Source organism: Aquila chrysaetos, chromosome 4 (assembly GCF_900496995.4).
Source record: "Aquila chrysaetos chrysaetos chromosome 4, bAquChr1.4, whole genome shotgun sequence".
NCBI lineage: Eukaryota > Metazoa > Chordata > Aves > Accipitriformes > Accipitridae > Aquila > Aquila chrysaetos.
In genome coordinates, this window is record NC_044007.1 from 58,727,684 (window position 1) to 58,754,931 (window position 27,248).

The 27,248-nt window shown below is 41.1% G+C and overlaps 1 long non-coding RNA gene across 1 annotated transcript; it reads left to right on the forward strand.

Moving 5' to 3' along the window:
- Nucleotides 1–4,103: 4,103 nt before the first annotated feature.
- On the forward strand, nt 4,104–21,222 carry LOC115340859. Its single transcript, XR_003923231.2, has 5 exons — nt 4,104–4,405; nt 7,334–7,518; nt 9,775–9,875; nt 20,635–20,768; nt 21,138–21,222. It is a non-coding gene; the product is annotated as an uncharacterized LOC115340859 (long non-coding RNA).
- Nucleotides 21,223–27,248: the final 6,026 nt, after the last annotated feature.

Consider the following 27,248-nt stretch of genomic DNA (forward strand, 5'->3'; position numbering starts at 1 on the left):
AGCTGTTCTATGGATTCTCTTCTGTTGTTTCATGTTATGTGTTAATGTAGCTAAATCCTTACTTATTGAAGAGAAGGCTTGTGGTTTGTTGTTCATGCAAGTCATGTTCACTGTACATTTACTACTCTAGCAGCTGTTCTTGACCATGCACTTAAACCTGATGTTTTAATAAGCTCTGCAGTTTAGTCTTACATGCTCAACTTGATGGTAGTTGTTTCTGAACCAGTTTCTGGAGGGGTTGATTAACCATTACCTCTTTCTCAAGGACCTTGGTTTCTCAGTAGAAATTGTCTTTAGATGGCTCTCTGTTAATAATGAACTGGATCACTGAGGAGGAAGTATCCCTATCTGTTAATAAGAGCTATGTGATTTTGTACCTTTCACTATCCATTGGGCCATTTTTAGTAGTTGTTTCCACAAGGTTAGATGACAGTCCCTCCTGTGGTAGGAGTCTTCATAATGCTGGTTTCCATAAGGATAAACTAACTCTTTGTACACATCCAAAATTTTTGTCAAAGATTGATTGTGATTTTCAATTTATTCCAGATTATATTACCTTTAAATTTCAATCTTGTAGAGTTAAACCTTCATTACTTCGATGCTGGACCAGCCTCTGTTTCTTCTTTATTAATAAGACAAGCCTCTTTAAAAAGATGCCTTGTTTCTCTCTGTGCCTAAGGAGTTAAAACGGCTGTCAGTATTGTCACAGAGAATTTCCTCGTAAGTAGTGGTCTTTGTAAAAGAGTGCCTTTGAATTGCAATAAGAAACCCCAATTTTGGATAATTGCTTATTTGGTCTAAATTCAGAATTGTTGTGGCATGCTGTCTGGGACTCTGCTCACACTGGGAGGAATGGTTATGCATTCTTTCCTATGTTGCCACCTGGATTGGACATAAGGGAGGAAAAGGGCGCAGAATGTGCTGCTGTGGATACTCTGCTGAACTGTGCTTGCATGTGTGTGTGTATAAGTGTGCAAATATATATAAGGGAGAAACACATTTTGAAGAACGAGCATGCGCAAATGACCTGCCCTCATCATCCAAGGGACTCCTGGTTTGCAGGTGATGCTAAATATTTTGGCATCTATTTGCACCCATTTTGATTGATTCTCTTCTAATAACTATGATTTTCTTTGCCGTGTGAAGAGGAAGTTACAGGCTGGTAACTCCATGACCAGACTCTGTGCTGGAGAACATCCCTAGAGCACTTGTCCCAGCAGTTGTTTGGGGGTGTGAATTATATTGCTATACTTGCATTCATAAGATAAGTCAAAGCGATTCCAGGTGATGTAAGAAGGATAGGTAATCTTCTAATATTTTAGCTGTTCTACTCCTTAGGCTCTTGTTTTGTAAATGTTTAGCAGAAGTTTCTATTAGTACTACATGACATGTAATTAACCTACTTGCTGAAGAATAAATTGTGCATGACTTTTTTCTTTTTTCTTTTTTTCTTCCCCTCACCCCCCCCCCCCCAATTTAAGTGCTCCCGTACTACTTTGGTATGGTTACAACAGTCATTGGCTGTATTGGCAATAATTATCATCTCAAGACATGGACCTTGTCATATATGGGTAAAGCAAATTATCTCTAGGAAAAGATATGCTCTACTGTGTGCAATAGAAACTTGAAGATGGATTTTTTTTTTTTTTTTTTTTTGTGAGGCATTGAAGGCAAGGAACAGGAAAGGAGTACTTCAATGGAAGGAGTACTTCAGTGGAAGCCCAAGTCTGATAGCTGATTCGTCAGTTCTGTGTGAAGTTTTTTTCCTCAGTAATGAAGGTGCAAGAGCTGGAGCATAGCCAATGTATTTTTACTTGCAAAGTGAGAACATCAGTGGGACTTCAAAAGTTTCGAGGAAGTCACTTCAAACTGCTTCCATTCCTAGTCCATAAAAGGAGACTGTTTCCTTTCCCCAAGGTTGCTTCATCTATGAATTAAACTTTTGTAGTCGCGATGATCTTGCTTTGAGTTGTCCAGTGCTTACTATGAAGGAGCCCTGATCTCTGTCTCTTCATCTTTTAGGGATACAGAAAAAGAACAATTTTGACCAATTCTCAAAGACTGCAGATTTGACTAAGAGTTTAAACCATGATGCTTTTGATAAAAGAATCAGAATTAGTTTTGGGTATAATTCTTCTCTCATTTTGGTCATTGTCAATTTTGAAAGTTTTTTCAATTTTCTCCTGTTGGATGCAATCCTTTGTTTCAGACTGGGAAGATTGGCTCAAACATCCCAAGCAGGCAAACTTAAAACCAAACCAAACCCCCAATGATATCTCTTTAATTATAGTAATCTTACTTGTTGGTTTTAAGACCAGTCAGAGAAAAAATTCAGAAAGAAATTCTTTAAAAAAATTCATTCGGTGTCTAACACTGAGGATGTCTTTGTACCTGCTCGACCTAATTGGGATATTAGTAATCATAATTATTCAACAGCTTTGTAAAAGTTTTCACATCATTGACTACAAATGGAGTTATAATACATTCTGTACACGTGCTTCAGTGTGTTTTGGAGATTGTTGCCCTGGCATCTGAAACTAATTAGTGTTCAGAAAACCTAGTAAAGGTGCATATCAAGGCCTGGTTGTCTAGAAATTATTTTGAACATATAAAAGGTTAAAATGGTAAAGAGAATTTTGTGAGGGTTTTTTGGTGTATAAAGTAAGTTACTGAGGGCAGTGGTGGCTTTTTGAAGTAGACTATTAAAGATTCTTGGGCATTTCTGTGGTAGGAATGCCTGTTAGGTGAAATGCTGCTATATTCTTGCTCCTATGATTTGTGGAGGAGTTGGGGGGCTACAGGGCTATCACAGTTGACTATGAGGTTAGTAGGTAATGTATCTTACATACGTGAAGTATGTTAGCTTTCTATATTGTAGCATCTTTGGGAATGAGAAAAGGCATTGTGGGAACAAAGGTCCTTGGAAGCTAATGAAAGAGTGGGCATTTGATGTAAGACCAGTTGTCCCTGGGATTGTAATTGAATATTCTGACTTTTATTCATAGCTGTCTTGTTCTAACTTTTTTCCCCTCAAAACTAGATAATAGAAGTTCATGCTTTACTGCTTTCATTGTATGGCTTAGATGAAGAGTATGCATGTCTTATAATCAGTAAGACAGACATGAAGTATTTGTGTGAAGAATCCACCTGTCTGCAGTGATGCCTCATATTCAGTAAGATGACTGTTAATAATTTAAGTGGCAATGTTTGCATCATACCAATTTTCTCACCAAATTTACCAGTTAAGTAGAATATTGATTCTAGCTCCCATTTGAAAATTTGAGTTGGCATTAACAGTAGAATAGATTTTTGTTATTAACTTAATGAATTTTTTTTCTTTACAACCCTGCATTAGTTCACTGATACATGATGTAACATGGAATCTGCGTTACAGGTTCCTAGGTAGTGGTAACTTAAAGTACTGAATAAACAAGTACTGCAAGCTGGAACGCGATGGATTAAAAAGAGAGTTTTCTTTAAACATATTATTCATTTACTTAAACTGGTTCTTAAACCATTTCAAAATTAATGTAAAGTTGTGCTGAATCTATAGTAACAGCATGAACACCTTACTCGCAGCATAAGAAAGTTAAGATAGAAAATGAACAATTCAGCTTTCAATAACATACTGTTGGACCACAAAGATTTCTTGAGCATATCCTTCAAGCTCGTGTGTTTTATTTTTGCTGTATGATTGTCTGAGAAAACTCTTAAATGAGCAGGTTTTAGATGTAAAATCAGATGGATGTAAAGCACTTGGATTAATTTTCTGTAAATATTATCTGATCATCTCTGAAAACTGGATGCCAAAGTGGTATTTTGGCACTAGACGTTCCAATTTGAAATGTTAGTTTGATTTCTGCCCTTTCTCTCTGATTCTGGGAATGTAATTTCTGAAGCTGCTCAAGAGCTCAGAATGATGCAACTAAATTTTTCTGAATATTCAGTATATTTGGAAAAATCTGCTTCATCCCTATTCCCAAAATTCTCATCCTTTTTTTTAATTGGGGGAACAAAAAAGAAGTTAGTGCTGACAAGATGAAGCTTTTAATGTAGAAATGCCACTTGAAAACCTGGAATTTTTTAGGTATAAGATGCTTTGTAAAGCACTCTACGTTAATATTTTTCCTGATTAGTGTATTAATTACTGCTATTGTGTTAGCCAATTATTTGTAATACTACTTCATGTCTTTATAGCTCAAAATGCTGAATTCTGAAATAATTTGTGCTTGATTCCAGTGGCAGCTTGTTGTCTGGGAATGACATTTTCAGGTATAGCGTTCCTTGCAGGCTCTCATCTATTGCCACCTGCCTAAATCTGACAGTTGAGCACCAGCTGGGAGTTATGACCCGGAGAAGCATAAAAGGGCTGGAGAGAGACAAAATGATCCATCAAGTCCTACTTGTAAGTCAGGTCTCCAAACATGCATTTTCTACTCTATAAATTCAAAATTAAAATACTAATGGGTGTTCTTTTGTATTCATCCAACAATTGGTTCATTAGGTAGGTATGTACAAAGAGGCTCTGCTTGTCAATGCTGTTTGGCTCTAAAAAGAGGAAAAATCGGTAGGGGTTAGGCTAGTCGTGAAATGCCCCCACCCCTTTTTTACCTTCCTTCCATGTTTGTTCTATGAAGCTGGCGGTAGGTAATACTCATCCTGCATAGAGCTGGTTTTCATTGTGAGTATTCTGTCACTAGTCACAGCTGTCAGGTATGTCAGTCATGTAGTATTGTGGTGGTGTCAGAGACATAATCAGAGAGATTAGGTGGACACAAAGAGCTCTGAATGAGGTGGTAATTGCGTTCAGGGGGAAAAGAGAGTTAAAGAAAGAAACTTTCCTTTCTCACAAGATCCATTAAAGAGGTGACAGCTAATATATTAAAGCTGGAACAAGATAATTGTGGTAAGAATCTTTGTGTGTTCTCCCTAAAATGCAATGTGCTCACAATAAATATTCAAATGCTTATTTTGTGTTGTGAATACCAGATAACCATTTACAGTGAAATGCAACCTCATTCAAAAAGTTTAAATTCATTGCCAAGAATGTTCTAGGAACAGTTATAAAACCCAAAAGGAATATTGGTGCTATACTGAATCACAAAAATGCCATCTTATGAAAGCTTCTTTGCAGGGATTTTCTTCAAATTGGTCTAAGTGATGGAAAAGAAATACTGAGATGCCAGCTATGGGCCATGCTCTTCCAGACTTTACTCTCTTTGAGCAGTACTTTGAATAGTACTTCTCCCCCTCCTCTTTTTTTTTTTTTCCTTTTTCTTTTTTCTTTTTTTTTTTTTAAACAGACTACTTGAGTATCTGTTTACATTACACTTGTGCTATATTAATGCCATGCTTCAGAATTGCTGCTTACCTGTAGGATCCAGCAAGGAATTCCCCTTCCCCTCCCGGTCAGTGTATCTTGTTTCCTGTCACTAGATTTGGGGTCAGGTCCTTTGTCCTCTCCAGTCCAAACAGGCAGAGATAAACATTTTTGTTTCCTCTTCATGGTTTGAACTTTTTCCCTTGTACCTTTGTACCTCTGGGAGCTCTTTAAAATCTCAGCTATCGCAAGGACTTAGGAAACTGTTGATCTGTACTCTCCCCTGCTCTTATGCTAGGGCTCACATATTATAGATTTTGGTTATTTAATGTGGGCCAGTGGTTTCCTAGGCAAATAGGATGCTGGGAAACAAAGTCAACAGCTTTTGGAGTATTGTATATTAACAGCAGTGGTGTTACGTAGACCTTCCTGAGTTAGGAATTCCATGGCTGGTTGTGATTGTGGAAAAATAAGCTTCTGTGACCAAGCCCATGTTCTTTATGATCCCAGTGAACAGCTACATCGATTCCCTGGCATTGCACAGCTGCTGACATATTGAATGGTTAATCTGAAACCAACAGCACTGCGGAGTATTCTTCACTATCAAGGAGTATAAAATGTACAAGTAATGAGCATAAAAGCTAAAAGCAACTACTAGTGGCAAAATCAGTCCCACAACAAATTTAAATAATACCAAACGTCATCCATCCATTATACCGCTTGCCATCAGAAAACATGAAAAACAGTTTCATTTCTGTCCTGTACCAACTTCTTGGTATCTTAGTAGAATTTCAATGTTGACTGAAGTAAAAATCAAGTCTGGCAATCTTTCCTCACAGAACTCTCACCAGCTTCACTGACAACTGTGTATGTACAAGAAATGCCATATTAGACCCTATGATGCTAAACTTTTCATGTCTCCCTTAACATTCAAAACAATACTTTTCCATTTTCTTTCACAGCACCAAGTTCTAGTGAACCTGACGATGTAAAATGACAAATTTGTGATAGCAAGAAAATGGTGTTAGTCAGGAAATATTATTTGACTGATTCTTCATATAAATGAAAGTAGTTTCATGCTTCTCATGGTATTTATGGATGGCAATGGTGGTTTTCCAAGCCTTCTTTTCTTGCTGGGTGTTCTGATTGATACTGAAATGGATTGAGAAGAGTCAATTCCAAAGACAGGGAAAGATTTGACACATTTCCATTGTAACAATCCTGCAGGTGCTTTTAGGAATAGTTGAGCCACTGTGTGTTGGTATAATGGATTGATCAGTTTAATTCTTCTGATACAGGTAAATCACTTTGATGCAGATTAATTCAGGCTGTGTTTACAGAGGTTACTCTGATCCCTTTCTCAGGCTACTATAAGGGTTTTCAGAGAAACAATACCCAAAAACCTTTAGAGAATGAAAACCTATTCCTCCCTATTTACAGAATAGTATTTTTTCTTTCAAGCTGGAAGGCTACAAAATAAGTCTTGCGTTTTCATCATAATCCTTTATGAGTTTTAAATCTATTTTTTAAGTTGGCAATTTTAAATGGTTCCTGGTGAGTAGAGCCCTGGTGAGCTTCAAAACCACACACAGTTTCAATGAAGCTGTGTGAACCTGCTTCAGAATCTCTGCAAGTTTTCCAAGCTTTTATGCTCTCGTATGGTTTACAGACAAAAACCTACAGGGGTCCCATTTAAAGCCTCCTAGCAGCTAAAAGATAGAGGAAAAAATGGCTTTTAAAAAACCTGAAGTACCCTCTTATGAGTGCATTAAAAGCAATTTTGTTTGCTTTCCACTTTCAAAATGCTTCAAGCCGCCAAAGACGCGATGTTAGAAAATGACTCATGAGTACTAGAGAGAAACAGTCTTTGAAAGTTTGTTCATAGTAAAGGATGATAGCTAGGCAAGTGGGGTTTCTGTATTAAGAAAAAAATATCTTGTGTCCTCGTATTGCGGATTTCTTTTTTTCTTTTTCAGTAATCTGTTCAGGATGTTCTTCACCTTTATTTTACAGGTTTTCAGCAATTGTGTGAAAATCAGCTCAGAACTTCTGTTTGTTTGTTCCTGTGGATGCTCTCAGTGTTTGGAGACCAGGGCCTCCATGGAGAAGGAGGGGAATGCCAAAGCAGGGAAGGCTTGTAATTTAACCCACTGGCATGCGTAAGATCCAAAGAGCAGGAAAAACTTTCTTCCTTTCAGGTAAATCAGGGTATGTCACCCTGTTGATTCTCTGAGAATGTCCTGTAGGGTTTAGGAGCTTTTAGTATTGGGTTTTTTGTGGGGTTTTTTGTTTGTTTTAAATTTTCATTGCAGTGTTTGGTATTGGAGTGCTTTCTTGATTTATTATCTCTATGGGAAACATGGAGTGCAAAGGCAGAGTATTGAAATGTCCTCCTCACTTTGATATTGATACAGCTCCTCACAGTTTTCTCTCTCTCTCTCTCCCCCTCTCTCCCCTCTGGTGTAAAGACAGCCAGCAGTGTGGAGTAGACTTTCCAAAATTCAAGAAGGACCTTGTGTTCTGTTCTAAGGCTCTCTTGAACAAACATGCTTTCCTTTCTAAATTGTTTTGTTGAGTGAGTGTTGGGGACAGAAGATTCATTTAACAGAATCTAGAGATGACCTGACAAAACAAATTTTAGTGAAATGTTAAAGTTTATTTTCTAATGATTTAAACAGATGGTACCCATAAGAATCTCTCACAAAACCATGCCTTTTGAAGGCTTACCTGTGTACTTCATAGTTTCTTCTATGGAATAAACAGGAATTGTGCATTAGGATCAGAGGGGCATTTCCCATAGTATGGTGCAATCTCAGTTTTGCTGCAAGTAAAAATTGTATAGATGTAGATTATATAAATATATATGTTGTCATTATCTGAGTATAATTCTACAATATAGTTAAAAACCTATTTTTTTTAATAGTTGATTGTACTGACAATTCAAAAAAGTCTTCCTTCTAAATGTAGCGTATTTGATATGAAAAACATGGAGGAAATGGACTAACAACATTAACTTTTAATGGTTTTAGTTTTAAATTTTTAAACTTCACACATCCACCAGCCCCTTAGCTTCCTCTCTAGAGAGTCAAAAAGAATAAAGGAAAATTTTGATGCACTTAGTTGTTGACAGTAGCTGAAAATTGAATAAACCTTACAAGAATTAAGGAACTAAAAGAATTAAATGAGAAGACAGAAGTGGTTGTACAAAGTATCTAAGCTGTATTGTCCTTGTGACAAAACAGAAAGCAAGATGTACGTGAACAGGATGTGAACATAACCAAAGATAATGAGATAAAGTTTCTTACCTGGTTTTAATTGTGAAAACATGACCATGAGTGTAAAAGCTGTCTCTGGAAAGAATGCTAGCTTACAGGCTAGCAACCTATTGTGTAATTGAATAGTAATTTAAGAGGTTTGGTATTTTTAGAAATCCAGTAAATTAAATCATGGGTTGGAATTTTCAAAGCATTTGCATATCTAGAACAGCAATTGATGCTTGATCTTGCCGTTTAATTGCATAAACCATTTAATGTAGGCAAATTATGTGCTTCCCCAAAACTCTTCTGCTGCCCCTTCACACCTGCATAGCTTTGCCCAGGTTCAAACAATATGTGTTAGGCACCCGATGTATGCTAGGAAGTCATTTCAAAGCGTCTTCCATACACTATGTATTGCTTGCATAGTCTCTATAGTTTCTGTGTACCTCTCTCCCTTGTGGTGAGCCCCTGGAGTCCTCAGAGGAACTACCGTCATAGCTCCAGGCATCTATGTGTGGCCTGTAGGAACTAGTCTGTTAGGATTTTCAGTACTGCTGTAAACAAGAAAAGATGTTTGTGAGCTTAAAAAACCCCCACCAAACTCCAAAACAAACGAGCACAACACTCCACCCCCCCCACCCCCCGAATAACTGAGGCTGTTTCCCAGAACTGCTATAATAATACAGAATTACTCAGAAGAAGAATAATCATTAGCATCACCAGAAATGAAACCAGCTATACTGCTGCAGCATAGTAGTTACCCTCTTAGGAAGTGTCTGGGTGAGATACTCCTGCACTGCTTCAGTAAGGAGGTCATCACGGATCTTATTTTATGGCATGGAGGTTCTCATTCAGTCTTTTGTGCAAAGATGGATTTTATTTTGTGCAATTGCAAAAGCACATTTATGAGCATAGAATGAAATAGACATTCATATACTGAAATGAAGCTTGCATTTGGAACATTATAAATAATTTAAAACAGTTTTCTATTTTGATACAGTAGAGAATGAGACAAACAGGTGAAAAATGTTAACTTACTGAAGGTAAGGAAGTTGTGAGGTCTTTTAAACTAAGGTTTTGGGAAGAGACTTTGGGTACTTTGACACTTGGCTGTGCAGTGTTGTTTGTGGGTTAAGTAGGTGTTAGCTTTAGCAACACAGATGAGTAATATACTAATACAATTTTTCTTGATTCTAGCAATGCATAGAAAATAAGCTGCCTTTTAGGAGACAAAATTGTAGTTTAATGAAGTCACGGGTGGAAGTTACTGTCTGCATCTTGCTACGCTTGCAGAAGAGGTAACTGCCCCTCAGCTGCTTGTCACTGTCTTTTCAGCTGGTGATTATCATGGTCTCAGATCTGTTCGTTGTGTGTGTTGTTGTTTTCTAACTTGTCTGTCAAAACGAGTTAGGTTAGAAAGACATTTTCTTTTCTTTTATTGTTTTTTTTTTCTCTTTTTCTCCCCACGTTAACTTAGTTCACTTTGAAGGCAACAGATTATGGAACAGGTTTAATAAGAGCCCTTCCAGCAGATAATCTCTAGCAGAAGAGTGATGACAGGCAGCTGGAGGTTGTAACCTCTTCTGAGCTGGAGGAGTTTTTTAAGACACTTTAGTTATTCCAAAACTTGGGCGGAAGCAAGCATGTCTACTGTAGCAGTGGGGGTCTTGGAGACACCCCTCACCGTGGAAAGCTGTTTCTGGCATTTCCACAGCCAGGAGCCACCCATGCTGATGATCTGCTCCCTTCTATAGGCCTGTGACTTAGAGCAGGGTGTCAGTATTTAGAGCCTGTTCGGATCAGAAAGACATGCTGGAGTGGAAAGCAGGCCAGCTTGGAACAGTGCTGCCAAGTATGAGGATGCCTTTGTCAGCTTGACTGAAAAGCAGCCCACCTACAGGTGCTGTTTTTTCTGAACTTCATGAGATTGGGTTGAAACCCAGATGCTGTTGTCCCCTAACTGCAACAAAAGGGGGAACAGCTGCTGCAGCAGTGACAGCAGAGACTGTGTGGTCTGTTAATGCCCTGGTGTGCACTCCAGTTCTTGAAAACCTGCTTCCTCAGTACTCCAATTTATATATGCTGAAGTGATAACATGAAGGTTGTCCTAAGATGCTTTTTCTGTTCGTTTGGTAATGTGGGAGTTGCATGACAATTGCCGTGGGGAACAGTGGGCTTCATATGTTGCACTTTTGATAGGTAAAGCCCATGCTGCTTGCATAGGCAGATTCTTGTCATGTGGAAGACTCTTGTGTTAGAGAGTCCAGGCACGAAGGGGTGCACCTCTGCACCACCAATACTTGTTGGCCAGAGGTTGGTCCCTTTTCAACCAGGACAAAATATTCTTTTAGTCCCTTTGACACATCAAAACAAATACCCAAGAAAAAAGCCTGCTATCACTTGGCCAGATCTGTGAAAAAGATGGTATCCTGCTGCTTAAAGAGGGAGGGAAGCAGCCTGTGGTGAGATTAGCTTGTTATGAGCAGCAGTTTTCAACACATCTGTAGGCAATGCAGAAATAAGTCACGTGTTCCACCTCAAACAACAAAGCCAATGCAGGTCAGAGTGCTAAAGCATTTGCTCTTCTAGATGCATGAGTTGAGGACTTGTTAGTACAGGAGGCAGTACTTCCTCTCTGTAGAGGAAGAACTCCACAGTGCTTTGCCCAGTTGAGATATGTATCTCAAGATATGAAACATCATAAATATTGATAGCTAAAGGAGGCAAATTTTGGTTCCCCTTGCCAAGAATTTGCCCTACTTGATTATCCAGGGCTAGGATGAAGTCCGTTTTCTGTGTTAGTATGATAGGCCTAAGATCTAGCAGGTCAGACTGATACATGGTCCCTCAAATGGATCTTCCTGTTTGAAGATGAAGATCTATTTGTACAAAGTCCAAGAAGTCATGTCAGGAAGAGCAGATGAAGAGCCGTGCCTGTAGGGTCAGGTGTGTCAGACACAAACTCTGAAACAAAAAAGGCAAAACCAATCTTTTAGATGAAATACAAGTGGAAGTGGTGGGAGTACAAGGGTGGGACTGCAATCTTGGGCCACAAGAGTGGGAGCTGGAGGAAAGGTGGAAACTCTGTTCACTTGTTCTGGCATAGGAAGTGTTGGTGTGCACCACTACCTCCAACTGAGAAAAGTAGAAGGACCTGTGGTGGAGATAGTGTTCTAATTGGTCTTGCCTTCTGTAGCGATTAGGGTATGGGCCCAATCTTTTAAGTCCACATTCCTGAATCTCTGGCTTTAATCACCACGAACAGTGTGTAATCACAAGGACTTCAGGCTTCTTAGTGGGACTTACTGACCATGCTGGCCATTTAATGCAGCATCCTTGCATCCAGATCAGTACTGCTATTTCAGCCTCAAACTTCTGTAGATTGTCAGTCTTCATAAATTGAAACTCTCAAAGCACTGAACAGTAACATGTTTCTATTGTAGCTAGCTCTTGTGATGTTTGTTTTACAAATGATTCAAGTACTCATGTCAGTTCAAGAGTAAGCATTAAGGTGCTGAAACAATCTACTGACTGGGATGCATCTGAAGGAAACAATTTTTCTTTCATGCAGCTATTGTATCTGATCATTTCTTATTCACTTCTTTGTTTAGAACTCTGGAAGGAAGAGTGACTTTGAAGAAAGTCACTAGCTGAAAAGCTGTATTAAGAGTGGTAACATCTATTACAACAGAGAAATTGATTTATTGTACAACCACAATGTTTTCTTCTTTAAAAAAAAAAAATCAACTATAATAATACCATTTTCTTTGTGAAATTTGTCTTGCTGTGACTTACAAATCTAAACAATTTTTAATCAAAAACCTGCAATTGAACAAAAAGCTACATATAGTATGTCTTTGCAGAACTTAAAGATGACCGTGCAGCAGAAAATATCAACACCAACCATTAAAATAAACAGGTGTTCCTGAAGGTGCAACTGAATTTTCCTGGCTAAAAGATATCTTTAATCCCTTTCTGAGATGGAATTTTGCAAGGCAACTGGGGGCCAACTGATTGTGAAAGGCTGAGGCTGAGACATTGTTGGGGCTGGATACTCTTTGAATGGCATCTTGGTGTCAGCCTAGCCCTGTGCTGATCTTGCTTTCTCATTCTTAGGGAATAGCTAAATGACACGCATTCTTCTTCCTGTTGATGAGGTAAATTGTAAACATCCCTCTAGACTCCCAGAGTCACCTTCTAGAGTGATCTGTCTCAGCTGTGGCAATGCAAAGTTTCTTTCACACAATTAATGGGACAATTATATCAGAATGATGAGATCATGCCTTTTGGTGAAAAGAATAGAGATCTTTCATTAACAAAGAGAGCTTTATTTAAATCTTTGCAAATAAAGCACCATTTTGTTCAGTGAAAGTGGGTGACTGCTACAATTTGGGTAGGCACAGCATGGCATGAAGGTGAACTGGCTCTGTAGAGTGGTAGGTAGAGCTTTGGGGTGGCTGTCTCAGAACAAAATAAGCAATGTTTGGGGGTTTTTTTGTTTGTTTTTTTGTTTTTTTTTCTCCCCTGCTTGCACCGACTACTAGAGAGTAGTGTGCAGGCAGTTCTAATACTGCCTAAGAAAACCTAAAACTGTTGAAAGTAATTCCATTTGTTTGCTAAATAAATGTAGAAAGCCCATCTTGGTCTTTTCCAGTGTATCAAGACTTTTCATGTAGGTAGATATCATGCATGTAAATCAAACTACAGTGGTGGACAGCTCTGTATTGAGAGTCATAAACTGATCCTGACTTATGAGCCATATCCAAGCAGAAACATGGAAAATATTTCCACTCTTGATTCTTTAGGCTTTTGTGTTTGTACGAGAGAAAACCCAAAGACATTGCTAATACATGAGTCTGAGATATTTTTACAATTCTTTCTTTAAGCTGCAGAGCATATTTTTTCTTTAAGAAAGTAATTTGATGAATACTAATTTTAGTCTGACTTTTGACACTGTTCTAAATGACATCTGGATTTCATGTAAAATCATATGTCTGCTACAAAGCTGAGACTGCCCACAGACAAATAAATGCCTATGTTCGTGTAGTTCTCTTTAAGAACAGACAAATCACAGCTACACTGACTCCAAAGCGGTTTTGGTTTTATTTCTAGTGGCAGATGCGATTCTGACGTTCTCGGAGGTCTCTTCAAATGAACTCATCATCGAGCCTGTGCCTGGGTTGTTGCAGTTAACTGCCGAGTGGAGTCTATACCAGTTAATATTAGGACTCATGGATGGGGAGAAGTCTCCTTGATACTGCTACAATCTTCGCCGGATCAGTGAGGGGTCTGGGAAACCAGAGCCGGCTGGAAGCCCCATGCAGCTTGGTGAGCCACTCCAAGCGCTGGCGTTCCCTGCCGAGGTTTCCATACTGCTCTTGGGCTGCGGTGCCAGGAACGGGGCTGGATGGAACAAAATCTTCTTTGCTCTGCTGCCTTGCCCCCAGCAGAAGGGCAGATGTTTGGAAGGAGAAGGAGCTTGGAGATCATGCTGTGTCTGTTTTCCTGGGGAGGCTCAGAGGTCTCCGCATTGCCTCACTGCACGTGGTGTAATTCAAGTTTTGATGTTGCTCATCTCTCATGCTTTCAGGGTAACAAATGGAGTACAGCAGAGAAATAAATGAGTAGCACTGTAAAAACAAAAATAAACACTAAGAAGACTGTTCTAATACCTCTGAGGAGGAACAGCCTTTATTGTCTTAGAATTGTCTCGCTTTGAAACAATACAGTTTGGGATAGTTACGTGCTGAAAAGCTGTGAATGGCATAGCTACAAATAAACCGTAAGCAGGTATTTATTTGCCCACCTATGCACACTGGTGAAAAGTCTCAAGTTTGAGGAGCAAAGAGATTATTTCACACATTTGTCATCTTGCCAGAAAGACATAGCTTGAAGAAGTGAAATTTTCTGGAAACAATGTAACTTAGATTGGCATAAGATATAGGTGTGGCTGCATTTTATAAAAATGTTGCCAGACTGGCTGACATAATGTAAGCACATGTATACTGAGAGTATATATATGTGAATAACCTGCTTGGTCTCTACCTCCTTATTCTAAGTAAATTACCCCAAGTCAGCTGTTTTGCATTAACTGCCTGCGTGCAAATTGTTATTGTCAGGTCAGTATGAGCTAATTCAAAGCCATTTATTTTCTTTGTTAAAGACCAACTTCTTTTGCATGCGTTGCTGGGGCAGAGTATACATTTTACAGAAAATAATTGCAGATTTGTAGTAAATTTTACATCCTTGCTTAACTTGTGGCAATTTGTTCATTAATTCCTACTGTTAGAGTGTGGAGTACTGAATATGATACTAAACAAGAGCAAGATGTTAATCTGCATGAGTGAGGCACAGCTTCTACCAAGGAGAACTTCTTTTCGTATGTATTCCTGATTCATCCTTTGGGCAGTCTCCGTTCTGTGCAATGAAGGGGAAAACTACTGTAGAAATTATAACATGTAATAATAGAAAATGAACAAAAATAGAGGTTAATGCCACAGTGTAAATTAACTCATGTTTCTGCAAAGGATGATACTGTATCAGAAGAATTTCTGAAGTTGCATTTATCGGCAACAGGAGTTTTTCAATGTTAGGTTTACAATCCATCCTTTCAGTTAAAATAAAAAAAACCCCAAAACATTCGTATATGACATCACTGCCTATGGTGTGAATAGTTTCCTAACCTAGGAAAACCATTTCCTTTTTTACTTGTTAAAGTCTGTATTACATAGTGTATGATGTGCAGTGTTTCTAATGAGTTGCAGAAGATTCTCCTTGAACATAGTACTTTCTCACTGCTTAGATTTGAGAGAGAAATACAGGGTTTTTTTCTTGCATCTCATGTTAAACTTCTGAATCAGGGTATCATTTTCACAGCATGACCAGGCACATCTTGGTACTTTAGCACTCGCTAGAGAGATATGTGAATGACCTGTTAGGATGGTATCTATAATGATGATATAGAGCTTTGGAGTTAAAATTTTGAGATGTTGATGCTTTTATTTTCACAGTTTTTGAATGTATTTTTCTAGTAGTATCTTGTTTAAAGTGGTTCAGCTGTCAATGAAGAGTGCTGAAGATAGTAGTCAAAGGAATAGTCGGTGTGTTAAAGGAAAAAGATGGAAAAATCTAACATTTTTCTGTCTTTTGCATTCTTGTAACTTGTTATACTGATGCTAAAATAACTGGGAAAGATCCTTTTTAACAGCTTTTTTTATATTGGCCTCTGTTCTTGGTTTCTGTAAGGTATGTTAAGATCTGTAGGTAGCCTGCTTATAAATAAGTGAGTAGCTAAGGAAGTATCTGAGAGAAGAGAGTAAGTTATTGGAGGAACTCCTGTTAATACAGTTGTACAGATCTGAGCATTAGAGAATGGTTTGTCTTTCTTCAAGCTGTTCATGATCTAGCGGTTGAGTTTGAATGCAGGAATGAATTCTGCCACTCAGCCTTCTCTGTAGTTGTTTTCTTGTCTATAGAATAGGAATAATGCTTGTGTACGTCTGGGTTGGTGAGACTGAACTGATTAGTGACAACAAAATGCTTTGAGCGCCTTTAATAGAAGGCATTAAACAACCGTATGCTATGCAGATTTTCAATATTAAAAATATATTACAGATGACCTGCAAAAGCAGTGGGGAGGATAAAAAAAGTCACTAGGATACATTTAACATGAAAGAGCAAAGAGACGGTTCCTAAGATCCCTTTGGGAGGAGTAAGCTAGAAGGGAATAATATAACACTCTTATTTGCAGTATTTCTGTAAGCAATTGTAGAAACATTTTTCCAGACATAAAAAAAATGCATTTGGTCGCAGCAGCAGGTGAAGCAAAGCAGACATACAGTCAGCAGCAGCTTCTGCTTGTTCTCATTCTGGACGATACAGGTATCTGATCCAGCGGGCAGTGTTAGCCTGGGATGCTTGAACGTGATGTAGGGTTGCCTCTTAGGCATGAAAAACACTCAGCTACTGCTCATATGACAATATATGCAATTCGACTAGTGTAATCTGTCCAATTTATTTGTCTTAATTTTAATTGTCGTCTTCATAGTAAAGCCTTCAGATTTTTCAATGCTGCATTAATGCAAAGACTTTAGTTAAAAAGGAGTCCAAAAGTGGGGGGGGGGGCAGGGGGGAAGGATAAAGAAAAAAGTAGTTGTAGTCAGTGGACACTGGGAACTTCCTTTATCCTTGGGGAGAGTTGAAGGGCAGAACTAAAAGAAATTTATTGCAATGTAAGGTTCTTAAAATGAAGGCAATTATATTTTAAAGTTTAATCATTGACCAGGTGCTCTGTACTGTACCAGGGACACAGTGAAGATGGTCCTTATCACAAAAAATGAAGGATTTTTTTCTTGAAGTGTGTAAATGGAAAGATAGAATTATTCTGTGAAGCCCTGAAGAAGAATAGAGTAGCTTTTAAACACATGTGGATGTGTCAAGTTATTGGGAAGGATTTGAAAGCTAGGAATATGGGCAGCTGAATAGGAATGATTATGTTGGTGAACAGAAAAGACAGAAGCTTATAGGTTGTAATACTGATTCTCTTATTATAGTTAAGCATAAGATGATGATGCTGTTATTGATAATCAGTTCTATTACACATCCTTCTCATACGATTTCCTTCTTTTCATGTAAGACTACCCACAGTTTTGGAGATTTTGGGTCATAGCTTCATCTGAGTACTGGATGGGTGCCACATTCTTCTTAGAATATTTTTTCTATAGGTTGTATGTGTGTGTAAAATGAGTCTGATCCTGGTCCTACTGAAATCTGATGTGGACCTGAAAACAGTTAGGATGTTGTCCAACAATAATTGGCAAGTCTTTCATTTAAAAGTGCTTTGCAAACTAATTACTTCCCTCACAACTAACATAAACCAGTACAGTAGGACTGGTAGCTAATTCTGGCTATGTTTTTGGAGAAAAAGGGGGTTTTGGTAGTACTTTAAAAATAAAAAATTGTAGAATAACAAGCAGTGAGTAGCTGCTTTGTGGTCCAGTAGACAGAATTCTGTAGAATAAACTAGGAGAATTTGGATCAGTTCCCAATTGTGCCTGTTCTCATAGTACATTCTTAAGGCAAATTATATTTCTTTTATGACTTAGATGCTCTATCTGTGTTATGGAAATACTAAGGCTTGTCCTCCAACACAAATCAATCTGAGGCTTGGGAATGAAAATGAAAATATTTGGGAAATTTTATTATAAACAAGAATCTTGTATCTTTCACATGGTAAAGACTTCATTTTGCAAAGCAGAAAATACACCTATTTGTAAATTGTTTGTAAATTGATAATAACAGAGTACATCCTGCATATTAATTCATGTGCTAAATTACTGAAGCAGTGTCCAAAGTGTGTTAGTGCTGTGAGAGAGTTTGGAAATAGTATTTTATTATCATTATTAATCTGCATACTGGAGGCTTTTTTTTTCCCCCATCTGAAAAATTTACTGACTAATTTGTAAAGCAGTTAAATGGATGTGAAAGCATATGGAAGTTGCCAAATATCTTTCTATTTTAATGTGGTAGTGCTATCGACATTTCAGCAAACTAGACAGTTTGGTATTTCAAATACTTACAAATCAGGGAATCAATTCAGAACTGTAGTTGCCATTTTTATTTTAAAGCAATGCCCTCAAAAAGAAAAATTCTGTTTCAGGTTAGGATTCCATTCTTTCAATCTATGCTGCCTCAGTACCTCCTTAAGGATCTGCTAACTCTAAGAAAAATGGTTTGAGGTTCTTTTATAAAAGAAGAATAGTCAGGTTAAGACAAGAATTTGTTTCTTATTTGATGATCAAATGTTGTCTAATTGCTACATACATTATTGACTCTATATCATAAGATGTTGATAGAGAATTCCATTTTGATTGCTGTTCAGTCATCCAGCCCCTGTTAACAGGAAATGTAATTTCTCTCTTTATTATGGTAATATATGTCATATTTGGTAATTTATGTGATATGATCTGATTCCAGTCCATTTTGCTTGGTTCCTTGCAGAGGGTTTCCACATCATAGCTTTCTTGGCTGATTTATCAGAAGCTAAAGGTAGACCTGGCAACCTGATCCATGCTCATTCCCAGTGGAGCTTTTTTGCATTAGGCCTTCTTGTAGGAGGAAGAGGAGGGCGTTACTGCTGTTATAGTTTGGGGGGTGCCAGTTCTTTTAGCTGTGCGTCAGTTGTATAAATTCTGAGACAGTAAGAGTGGCCAGAGCTTTTCTTCCACTGTTTTTTACAAGCTCCAAATTCACTGGTGCGTTGGTGCTGCCTTCAGGGAATGTCATCGTGACCAACAGTACAGTTTTTGAAATTTCAACAAGAGGTACAGAATGTGTGTCCAACTGACATTTCTGACATGCCTCTTCCAAGCTCTTAGATTACTTACTGTGTACGGTAACTGGGAGAGTTCCAGTCTGGACTCAGCTGATTGCTGTCTCTATAGTACTTTGTCTAACAATGTCCTTTCCAAGCCTTTTTATTGTTGAGAACAAAGAAATGTATGCTCTGTAATGTTCCCTTGTTGTTAAAACCTGAGGATGCAATCCAGATATTCATAGTGCTCCATAAGTTTACAGTCTGACATTGCATTTTATTTAGCATGAAAACCTTTTTAGTTATGTCCATCAAGACAAGAAAACCAAAACATCTCCTAAGACTTGTGGGATTATCCAAAACAGAGATTGACATTTAGCAGAGGGGTCTGCAGATGTATGGGTGGAATTGGCAGATGAACAACACATTGCTGAACGAGTGTGTGTGTGTGTGTGTGTGTGCACCCATGAACAACAGCCTAGCTGGGGTCTAACTTCGGTGAATGACTAGAACAGACAGAGAACTTTCTACAAACAGCAAAATTTTGTAAGTAATCTTTCTTGTGCTGCCGCCTTTACATCCTTACGTACTTTTCCCCATCTCGTCATTGCTTTAATACCTATCACCTATGTAACAAGGCACACAAAGTGGTCCTTTTCTGTGATGGCGCAGTTGCTGGAGTGACACAGCTGCACACCACTGTAACACCATGCTGTTGGAAATACAGCCTGGGTCCTGGAACCCCGTGTGTGCAGTCAAGGGGCCCTACGAGCCCATCTGCGCACATCTGCTTGGGCATTGAGGTACGTGTCAAGGCCTTGCACCCAGTCTGAAGCTTAGTGCAGGCTCAGGCCTCCATCCCTCTGTGACTGAAACATGAGAATTTGCATTAAGATCTTGAACCACTTCAGTAAATTTCAGAATCTTTTTGTTAAAATATTTGAGCGACCTTTTTCCTTTGAAATGGCCAAGAAGGTTATGGCAAGTTTGGGGTATGTTTTTTGTATGTTACTGATTTTTAAAATTTTGAAGAGTTTTGATTGCTTGCCATTAGTTCCATAAATAACCTAATATAGACATTTTCTTCCCTGATGTACTTTTGTTAGTCTAATCAGGAAGGAGAGTGGAAGCCCTTGAAAGGAATGACCTTCTTGGAAATCATCCAAGAGAAAGAATATCACTTCCTGGCTTTAGTGAGAGAGAATTGTCACCTCTTTCTCTATTGTAAAGTCTTCCCTTACTAGGTTCTACCATGATAAAAAACCAAACCACCACCACCAAAAAACCCCAAACCACCAAAACCCAGCCGCCCCCATCCCAGGGGCTTGACTGAGTAGTGTCTGAGCTTATCTGCTCGTGGTAGACAGCTGCAAGATGAATCTGGATGACCTGTTGCGTAAAAAAACCTACTGAATACTCTTCTAACTAGTTTTAGGTGGTGTTTTATTTGTAGTATGCTATTACGTGTAGTTTAGTAAGACTGGCTTGTTACATGTGCCCATGTGGTATTTGGCTCTGTTCTTACTGTGATTTGAATGTTTTTAATTTCTTCCTCCTTGTTCTCTTAGTGTTACAGATAATAGGAATCAGTAATACTTGAAATACACTCATCTGTGGCTTCCTGGTGGGAAACAAGATGAGTCACCAGTAACTAAAACCAACAGCTATTATGTCCCTGGATTAAAATTTGTGCCTCTCAGTCTAATTGTTCAAATATTTGCTTTCTCCACTGACTTCCTCCCTAGCACTGAGGCACATCTTGTGGACTGCAAGACTGGGAAGGAAGAGGTGATAGCAGTGACAGTGTACGTAACAAGCCGAGAGAAGGGGCCCTACCAGTGATGATGGATATAGACACTCAGACCATGTGCTCCACCAGGTTGTGTATCTCCTACCTTATCTACTAGCACGATTGGGCCAAGTATTGATTACAGTCAGCAGAGAACATGTCTCCCAGGTTTCCTTGGTTCTTGCATTGGGGTTCTGGACATGGCAGGGGTGAGTGGCTGCTCCTGTTGTTAAGCTACACCCTTAGGAACGCAGCACCATGCTTTCTACCAGTAACTTTGAAGTAATTTTTATTTTCAGATGAATGATAAAGTAGTATAACCCCCCCCCCCCCCACAACAGTCCAAATACTAACTATATCATTACTAGGTTTAGAGAGGAGGATAAAGAAATAAAATCATACACAGATCTGCCTATACTTTAAGTCAATTATTATAAGGACTTTCTTTTATTTATCCAGGAAACAAACTGTCAGGATGGCAATGCAGCCTCATGGATATGAAAACCCAATACCGTGATACTGTGAGTATTGCTTTCACTGAAGAGATGGTTTGTTTTTTGGGTGGTGGTTGTTTGTGTGTTTGGGTTTTTTTTAAGATTAATTTCTTCATATAACCAAACTCTCTCTGGGATTCTCATTAGAGTAAAAACCTCTACACAGCTCCAAGATCTCCTATGACATAACTTTATCAGGGGATAAATGTTAACACTCCTCTTAGACTGTCTCTCTTCAAGCTTCAGAAATACTGACATTCTTTGGACATGTTCAAGTGGAGCCAGACACTAAACAGAACTTGTAATGGTAATTTTGGTGGTTAAAAAGTAAAGGAATTTATGTATCTGAGGCACTGTTGTCCTCTGGCAGGTGCCAGTATATTAGGTTGCAGATTGTCTCTTCCATAGCTATCTTAGATAGGAACAAGAGTACCAGCAGTACTAAGAACTGAGTGTTCTCTGCGTTTCACTTTCCAGACATGGATCCATCCATACATCGCACTTTCTGAGCATGTGCATGAGTCTATGCATTTTCACTGATTTTTGCTGTCCTCCTCCTTACATGCCCAAAATAGCCCAAATTGCTGCCAGGCAAATTTTTCCACTCAAGAGGTATTGTATAGAAATAATTTGTTACTTGCTAGGTGATTTTGTTACACTTTACAAAGTGTTCCATGGGTTAGGGATATTCCTCTGCACATGGCAAGAATCTCTGATGGAAGTGAATGACTTCTTGTTTTCCTTGAGAGGCATGTCGAACTCGTGTTACAAAGCATATACCAATGACTGGGGTGCTGCTGGAAATGGAGCACTTGCCTCTTGATGGCTCACTATGGAGCAAACTTGAAATCGAGGTTCTCCCAATTTGTCAGATTATGAGTAAATTATACCAATTTATGGATTATAAATAGTTGATCATGGTGATTATTAACCCTGTGACCTTTTGATGACTTTTACAACTTTCAGGACAAGTAGCCCCAGTATATCATCCAGGTTACTGGAAGTTCTTTCCTGTATTGTTTCATGTTCCTTTGGCTCCTTGCAGCTTAATCCAAAACATGTTTGCTAAAATCATCTTTGCTGATCTGACTCTTTCTCTGTTTTGGAACTACTCCACTGGTTCCCCATTTCCCGTCGTATCTGGTGACTGATGGCACAACATGCAAGCCATCACCTTCACGATCTTCATAGCTTGGTGTTCTGAATTCTGGCTTGGTAGCTTCCTGGCTCCTTCAGGCAGACTTGCATCTTCCTTCCAACTTGCAGCTAGGGGAGAGGTGAGGGAAACCAGCTACACTTAAAAAGCACGTTTGAGGCGAATGTGTACATGCTTAAAGTTAGCAGCCTTGACCATTCATCACCTTACCTGCTCCTTGCTATTTCTTCTGTTCATTCTTGGGGTCTCAGGTGCAACTGGGAAGGGAAGAGTCTTCTGAGTGCATCATGGGTGGGAATGGGGACTGAGGCTGATGACCGGAATTAACAGAATTAGGCATTTTTTTCTAATTTGGGGGGCAAGGGAAAGCTTGACGGCTTTATCAGGGACTGTGTTACTGATCTGAAGTGGACAGCGTCTGCAAGTGAACAGAGGCAGGGCAGGAGCCTGCCTTGGGTTCATGCCTGCTGGGCCATGACTGGAACTGGGTTTTCCTGTCTTGCAACATTTTTTTGAAATGTCAAAAAATTTCTCATTCTGCACGGGACGATGTGTACTTTTTTTGGGCCCTCCGCTCCTGTCCGAAACCGAGGTGCGGAGGCAGGGGCCGGCTGCGGGCCGGTGGGTGCCCGCTCGCCCCTGTGGGCGGCGGGGCTACCCCGCGGGGGGGTGTGGGGAGGGGGGGGCGCCCCCCCTTCTCCCCCCCCCCCCCCCCCGCCTCGGGCGGGTCGGGGGCTGCCTCCCGGCCGCAAGTTCACCCGCCCCGATCGCCACCCCCAGCGCCCCGCCGGCAGCCGCCGCAGCAGCAGCCGCGGGAGGAGCGGGCCTTGCCCCACAGGAAGCGGCAGCCGCTCCTCGAGGGTCTGCTTCGGCCCCGCCGTCGGGGCGAGGCGGGGGGGGGGGAGGGTCCGGGCCCGGGCCCGGGTCCCGGCGCCGGCCCCGCCGCCCGCATCCGCCCGGCAGGTGTCAGTGTGGGCTGCGGGGCCGGGCGGGAGCGCGGAGGGGAGGGAGGGAAGGAGGGAGCGCCGCCGCCGCCCCGCCTTCCCCCCCCCCCCCCCCGCCGGCGGCCCCCGCGCCCGTCCGCCAGAGCCAGACTCGCTGCAGACAGGCGGCAGCCAGCGGAGCGGGCAGGGCGGGGGGGGGGGGAGGAGGAGGAGGAGGAGGAGGAGAGGCTGGGGATGAGTTGGAGGCAGGCACAGCCTCAGCGCAGGGAGAGAGGCTGCCGGAGACAGGCAGGGGGAGGCGGCGAGGCGCCCCGTCCGCTCCGGAGGAGGCCGGCCCGGCGCGGGGGCGAGCGGCGGGGGCCGGGGGGAGGTGAGTGCCTGCGGCCGGCTGCCCGCCGCGCCGGGGCCGAGGCCGGGTGGTGTGTGGCGACGGGGGGGGGGGGGGGGGGGCGTCGCCGCGGCGGAAAGTGGCGGGGAAAGTGCGGGGAGGCCCGAGTTGAAGGTCTAGGAGCGTGCGAGGGACGAGTCGGCGGCGGCCGTGTGTGTGTGGGGGGGGGGCTCCGCCGGCTCCCGCCCTCCCTCCCGCAGTGGCGGGGGGGGGGGGGGGGTTGCCCCCGGCCCCCCAGAGCCGCTGCCGGGGCCGGGCTGAGCGCGTCCCTCCGCGCCCGCCCCCCACCTGCCCCCCTCAGGTGCGCCGGCGGGCGCGGAGGGTGTCGCCTCAGGGGGTGCCGGGCGGCCGATGGCCGGCGTGAGGGGCGGCGGTGACAGGGAGCGCCGTTAGCCGGGGAGGGGGGGGCGGCGGCCGGGGAGCACACAAACCGCCCGCGGCGCCTCCGCGCTGCTCCGCGCGGCCCGGGGAGAAGCCGGAGCGGCGGCGCGGAGGGGAGACCGCCGGGGCTCCGCGGGGGAGCCGCCGCGGCGGGCAGGGCGCCGGGGAAGACGGAGAGCGTGGCACGTTCTCTCCGGCTGCTCGGAAGTAAAGGTTCGCAGCTCCGCCTGGACCCTCGTCTCGCCCCCGGAGGAGCGATGGAACACGGCGGGGTGGGCAGCGCTGGGGGACACCGCCCGCCCCACCTCGCGTTGGGGTGTGCTGCTCAGCCCCGCGGGAGAGAGCCCAGCGGGGTCGGTCTGTGTGCCCAGGTCGGAGCAGGCAGCTCCTGCGGTGTAGCTGCTGGGCTCACGCACAAATGACCCGTGTTTAATGAAGTGACTTTCTTCCCCCCCCCCCCCCCCCCCCACCAAAAAAAAAGTTTATTAGCAGAAGTCTAGCGTTGCCTGCCTGTATCTGACGCCTGCCCGCATTGTTTGCATTGATTATGTGCATCCTGAATTTCTGAATGGTGTGCCAGGTTTTCCATCATGTAGGTGGGTAGGTAGTTATGCGTAGGTTATTATTTGGTGCTTGCTGAAGAGACAAACACACCATTGTGTGTAGGCTTAAGTTCACTAAAGAATAAACAGGAAACAGGCAAAATGCAACAGTAACTTTTACTTTGTGATGAGACCTTAACGGAACACCTAGAATGATAAAGGTTTTAGGTAGCACTTTCTTCTTTATTGTTCAGAACCTTTTCTGAATAGCAAATGATGGTTGTACAAGAGAACAGAAATCCAGTGAATAACTTTCTGTGGCACTAGAAATAGTGTGCTTGTTGTTATAAAAGTTTATTGATCTAAAACATGAGTGTCTTCTTGTCAGGAAGGAAAACTCTGAAGAGGTTTGTCTGTTCTTGTAAACAGAAAACTCTAGCATTGAAATGTTTGTGGATTGGAAAGGTGCACTACATAACGTGAAGACTGAAATGTATGCGACATGGCACATCTGAGGCTAGCCGAAAAGGGGGAGAGTTTTTGCTGGTAAGAAAGCCTGATGGGCAGTTGCTGGTAGGCGTAGATGAGGCGAGAACATAGGTGCTGCATAAGTACAGTAATGTTCCTTTCTGGAACGCGTCTTTTGGGTTTCATCCTTCAATCCCCAAGTATGTTGGTTAGACAGCTTTTATTCTGCCTTCCAATTTCATTTCTAGGATAATGTTTTGGGAAATCTACTCTTTGAAACGATCCAGAGTTGTTTAAATAACATATGATGCACTGTTGAGTAGAACTGAATAACTGTGTGTGTGGTGCACACTTGTATGGTTCCACTAATGAGAATATAAATATTATGGCTTTGTGGCTGTAAATAAGAGGGGAAGTTCTGCTGGAAAACTAGTACACTGGTGGGAAGCACTCTAAGCAACATCCCCTCGTCCGTATTAGCTGAAATAGCGATGGTCCTCTAAAGTTCTATATCAGTACTGGTGTTTTAGCACCAGGTATTAAGTTACTGTGATACATAAAGCGACCAGTGTGAGGAGAACTTAAATTGGAATGCGTCAACGATATGCAGTTATGTATGGAAGTAAAAATACATCTTTTTATTTAATCTGAGTTTATAGCACCCTATTTAATTCTGACTCTTAGGTATGTGAAGATCATTGTTGCCTACATGTAAGGCATATCAGTATTTTCTAGTAAATTCAGATGCCTATGCGGGCCTAAATGATGATAAATGTGTAACGCCGAATGAGTTAACAACGTGAGACAGTATATTTCAGACCATTGGTTTATGTTAATTGAAACATTACAGGCAGTAGGCAGCGTTTGACTGATGAAGTTTGAATTCATTCTTCAGCATTTTAGACTTTTATAAGAAAACTTGTGGATGTAGAAAGAAATTGGGATTCAAGATTGAGGCACAGTTGTATTAAGTTTGGTAAGATTAAAACTATTGAACCGTAGGTTAACCTAAGAATTTAGAATTAACCTGTCCCCTTGTTATTTTTAACTAGATAAAATGCTGTTTTCTCTGTATAGGACATTTAAGGTGAGACTTGAAGAGCTGCTATTAGTTTTCTGTGCACTGAAGGTACCGTGTCTTTTGGGTGGGGGTGGGAGAGGGTGGGGAGAGAAGTTTTCTCTCTGATTTTCTTGACCAAAATTTAGTTCTCTTTTTCACAGCTGCCCTGCAGTACTCTGTCTAGCGGCTGCTGTCCTTCCACCAAGAGCTGGTCACATTTCAGTGACGCTGTCTAAAATAATTTGGAATACTTTTGGGATATGATGTGCCAGAAAGAAGTAAATGATGATTGAATTAATAGAGAGGTATCTTAGAAGTAATTTAACTCAATACAATCTCTAAGAGAAATGAGGTGTTAAAAAGTTGGGCATGCCTTGCCCAACAACTCTTGCATCAGCAGGCATGGTTGTTGCATTTAACTTGTGAGTGGTCTTGGAAAAGTTTTTTTCTGTCTGGTTTCAAATAGTTTAAAACAGTTCTTTGCAAGTAAATTGCCAGTTATGGAATACAAATACTTCTAGGAGTTTAGAGATGAATTTTGCTGCAGATTGATTCTGTGGTAACCGTGAAATTCTTCAATGGCACCAAGCTAGTATCAGCTGCTCGTTAAAGGCACTGATGCCAGAACAGTGGTGCATCAGTTGCTGGGAATCCAACCCTGTAGTGAAATGATTCATACATATACATTTTCTTTTCTCAGTTGACAGCTATTTTTAAGAGTAGCCGTCTTGCCTAGAAGGTTGATATCTAAGCAAAGGCAGCCTAGATAGCTAAAAATTTCTTTCCCACCAAACATAATCTTATTTTTGCCAGACTTCTAATATGTACGCTGAAACATTTAAATTGAATTGATTTTAATTGATTCTTGCTAAATTTCTGGTGCTAATTGGTCATTATAAAGGAATCATGACATTTTGGAGCTGCTGTCAGGAAGTCAGCAATTTTTTTGCACAAACTAAGATGATGAGTTTGAAGTAAATGTCAGTTTGAAGCAATTTCTAATAATAATGGGTAGCAGTATCTAAATGATAGCAGATTACCTGAGTAACTTCTTGAAATTAATGGGATTCTCTAGGTATACAAGTCTGCAGAAATGGTCTCAGAATGAAATAATGACACATTTGTCCAGCGTACTTT